Genomic DNA, 4,459 nt, shown 5'->3' with positions numbered 1-4,459 from the left:
GCTCTCTTCCAGCACAAAACATCCTTTGTACAGAATGCTAAGCGGAACTGAATGTAACTTTTCAAGAACGTTGTCAAGTCAGGCAACATCTGTTGAGGGGAATAGAGTCGATGGTTGGGACAGAACCCCTCCCTTACGGCACTAACACAGGCCCTTCGGCCCAACCTTTCCATGCTGTCCTCCTGTCCATTTAAACTAATCCCTCTGCCTGTCTTTGACACAGAACACAGAAATCTACAGCACATTACAGGCTCTTCAGCCCACAATGTTGTACCGACCATGTAACCTACTCTAGAGACTGCATAGGATTTCCTGATCGTATATCCCTCTATGTTTCTAAGCTCCATGAACCTATCTGAGAGTCTCTTAAAATATCCTATTCTATCCACCTCCACCATCGCTGCCGGCAGTGCATTCCATGCACCCACCACTCTCTGTGTAAGAAACTTACCCCTGACATTCCCTCAGTACCGACTTCCAAGCAGCTTAAAACCACGTCCCCTCGTGTTAGTCACTTCAAGCCTGGGAAAATGCCTCTGGTTATCCACATGGTCAAAGCCTCTCATCATCTTATTACAATTACTTATGTACAGGTTAGGAGAAATATAGCTTCAACATCACCTCACAGCTCTTGAACTCAATCCCACGGTTGATGAAGGCCATCACACCAGACGCCTTCCTAACAACACTGCCAACTTCCACAGCAGCTTTGAGTGTCGTATGGACATGGACCCCAAGATCTCTCTGACCCTCCACACTGCCAAGAGTCTTACCATTAATATTTTATTCTGTGTTTAAACTTGACCTGCAGAAATGAACCTCTTCATCTGTGTTGAACTCCCTCTGCCACTTCCCGGTTCTGCATCCGAGGCGAGGAAATAGATTGCTGAGCCTCTGGCTGGGATCATTATGTCCTCATTGTCCACAGGAATGGTACCGGAGGATTGGAGGGAGGCGAATGTTGTCCCCTTGTTCAAAAAGGGTCGTAGGGATAGTCTGGATAATTATAGACCATTGATCCTTACATCTGTGGTGGGAAAGCTGTTGGAAAAGATTCACAAAGATAGGATTTATTGGCATTTTGAGAATCATGGTCTGATCAGTGACCGTCAGCATGGCTTTCTGAAGGGCAGATCGTGTCTAACAAGCCTGATGGAGTTCTTTTAGGAGGTGACCAGGTATATAGATAAGGGTAGTGCAGTTGATGTGATCTACATGGATTTAGTAATGCATTTGATAAGGTTCCACACAGTAGGCTTAATCAGAAAGTCAGAAGGCATGGGATCCGGGGATGTTTGACCAGGTGGATTCAGAATTGGCTTGCCTGCTGAAAGCAGAGAGTTGTGGTGGAGGGAGTACATTCGGATTGGAGGGTTGTGGCTAGTGGTGTCCCACAAGGATCAGTTCTGGGACCCCTACTTTTCGAGATTTTTATTAACGACCTGGATGTGGGGGTAGAAGGATGGGTTGGCAAGTTTTCAGAAGACACAAAGGTTGGTGGTGTTGTGGATATTGCAGAGGATTTTCAAAGATTGCAGAGAGACATTGATAGGATGCAGGAGTGGGCTGAGAAGTGGCAGATAGAGTTCAACTTGGAGAAGTGTGAGGTGGTACACTTTGGAAGGACAAACTCCAAGGCAGAGTACAAAGTAAATGGCAGGATACTTCGAAGTGTGGAGGAGCAGAGGGATCTGGGGCTACATGTCCACAGATCCCTGAAAGTTGCCTCACAGGTAGACAGAGTATTTAAGAAAGCTTATGGGGTGTTAGCTTTCATAAGTCGAGGGATAGAGTTTAAGAGACGCGATGTAACGATAAAACTCTGGTTGGGCCACACTTGGAGTACTCTGTCCAGTTCTGGTCACCTCACCATAAGAAGGATGTGGAAGCACTGGAAAGGGTACAGAGGAGTTTTACCAGAATGCTGCCTGATTTAGAGAGCATGGATTATGATCAGAGATTAAGGGAGCTAGGGCTTTACTCTCTGGAGAGAAGGAGGATGAGAGGAGAAATGATAGAGATATAGTTGATATTAAGGGGAATAGATAGATAGCCAGCGCCTCTTCCACAGTGCACCACTGCTCAATACAAGAGGACATGGCTTTAAGGTAGGGGGAGGGAAGTTCAAGGAGGATATTATAGGAAGATTTTATACTCAAGAGAGTGGTTGGTGTGTGGAATGCACTGCCCGAGTCAGTGGTGGAGGAAAATACACTAGTGAAGTTTAAGAGACTACTGGACAGGTATATGGAGGAATTTAAGCTTAGGGAGGCAGAGTTTAAGGGTCGGCACAACATTGTGGGCCGAAGGGCCTGTACTGTGCTGTATTGTCCTATGTTCTATCTATTCCTCGCTGGAATCTCTTTTAATTTAATTTTTCATTGAAGGCACGACACAGTACAGAAAACGTAATGCATTACATTTTCCTCCATTTTCTTTGATAACTTACCCCTGAACAACACCACAACGTCATCAGTGGGGCCTTCTGGGAGTTGTAGTCATTATTCCTCGCTCGCTCCCTGTCGAAGCATGTTTCGTCAGCCACCACAGACGTCACCGAAACAGACCCACCGAGGCGCGAAGGGGAATCACACCCGTCCTTGTGGGCGCCGAGGCCGGCGACACCGACAGAAGCGGATCGCTGATCTCCGCCATGGCGATGGAGCGGAAGAGGAGGGGCTGCTCATGGGCCGATTTCCTCCAGCCTATCGTAGCTCAGACATAACACTGACCCCTGCTTTCATTGGCTGTGGTGACTGTCGCTCAAATGGGAACTCAGCGGGTGATTGGTTTATGTGAACGTCAGTCAACCTTCCTGGCTCTATGAGTTTGGATTTGGATTTATAACGGGACAGGAAGCAAATTGGGAGAAATGTGAGTTTTTATGTGATAGTGCATCAGTCTCCGAGTTACGTTATTAACAATAAAAGGGCAAAGGCCGTGGTGAGGAAGTAGGTGATTTACTGGAGATTATATGGAGATAATATTGGAAGGGATAGCAAACTTGGAATTGTTTGGGATATGATTTAGAAAATGGGTTGATTTGTGGGGATCATAATATTCCCAATTGATTAATGTTCTCATTGATTAATGAGGGCAAAATGATTGCTACTGAAACAGGGAAGGTTGTGTTCCTGGCTGGGTCATTTGCTGAGATTCATAATCAGGATAATATAAGTGAAGAAGTTAAACAATGTAGGGATATGTTTTTCAGTGAATACCCTGATGTGCTGGAAGTCAGCTATAGCAATGATAGTATCACTGATGGAGAGATTTCTTTGTATGAATTTAAGAAGTCTATTAATGTAGGTCAGGTGTCCCCAGGAAAGAGTGATATTTGAAATTGTAATTGTATATAATTCTCTTTTGTGAAAATATTAAGTGTTTGAATTGTGCATCTACTTTCCTCATGGAAAATGGAAATAGTAGTTCCTATTCTAAAACGTGGCAGATCCCCATTTGATCCTTCTAGTTAAGGGCCTATATCGTGAATGTCTCATTTATGTTCTCTTATGGAATGTATGGTAATCAAGCGCTTGAGTTATATTTTGGAAAGAGTGATGATAAAGTGTTTTATTAGAGTGGATTTTGGAAGGGTGAAATGACATTAGATTCAGTTTTAGGTTTGGAAGATGATATTCGGAAAGCATAATTAAATGGAAATATTGTTATAGCAGTATTTCCTCATACTGAAAAGGGAAATGATATGGAAGAGAGGACTTCTGATTAAATTAGGAGTAAGGGGGACATTGTATATTTTTTGAGATTTTTTTATTTGGACGGACTGCAAGTACGGGTCAGCATGTTATGTTTGTGTTTCTATGAGATAGAGAATGGGATCCCACAAGGCAGTATTTGTAGCCCTTCATTATTTAATATTATAATTAATGATATTTTCTCTGAGATGGGAAAATGGGATACCCTGGGTAAATCACAATATACAGATGATGTAGCTTTGTAGATTAGAGGTATTAATTGCAATTTACAATAGGTCAAACAGTGGGCAGATTGATGAGAATTTTAAGCTTTCAGTCGTTAAAACACATTACGTGGTGGAAGTGTCTTGAGGAATATCTTGAGGAAGTGTCAGTGGTAAGATTTCTCAGTATGTGGATGGATAATAAGCTGACATGGAAGCACCTATCAGTAAAATAATTGATAAATGTAAAGGAGCTTTAAATCTCCTCAGACATCTATGTGGGTATTCTTGGGTGCAACATGAAAATCTTGTTTGACCAATTATATTTGTTTAATTGGATCTGTTCTTGATTATGTTCTGGTGCAGTAATGTTGTCTCCTGTTTTGGCTTTACTGATTGCAATGGGACAATTGCCCTCAAAGAAACAGAGGTTCGAGTTGATGTCAACATACTGGATTAATTAGCGGGGGCAAGGTAATGATCATCCTGTTAAAGGTGTGCTGGAGGACGGTTGGGGACATCACAAGAAGAGTGTTTTTT

At 43.0% G+C, this 4,459-nt stretch overlaps 1 long non-coding RNA gene across 1 annotated transcript; it reads right to left on the bottom strand.

Moving 5' to 3' along the window:
- Positions 1–769: 769 nt before the first annotated feature.
- On the bottom strand, positions 770–2,588 carry LOC140721925 (uncharacterized). Its single transcript, XR_012097504.1, has 2 exons — positions 2,450–2,588; positions 770–1,041 (listed from the first exon to the last, which is right to left on the bottom strand). It is a non-coding gene; the product is annotated as an uncharacterized lncRNA (long non-coding RNA).
- Between the last annotated feature and the right edge of the window lie 1,871 nt (positions 2,589–4,459).

The sequence above is a fragment of the Hemitrygon akajei genome, unplaced genomic scaffold, assembly GCF_048418815.1.
Source record: "Hemitrygon akajei unplaced genomic scaffold, sHemAka1.3 Scf000064, whole genome shotgun sequence".
NCBI lineage: Eukaryota > Metazoa > Chordata > Chondrichthyes > Myliobatiformes > Dasyatidae > Hemitrygon > Hemitrygon akajei.
The sequence above is the reverse complement of the archived record's forward strand: the minus strand, read 5'-3'. Positions and strand labels throughout refer to the sequence as shown.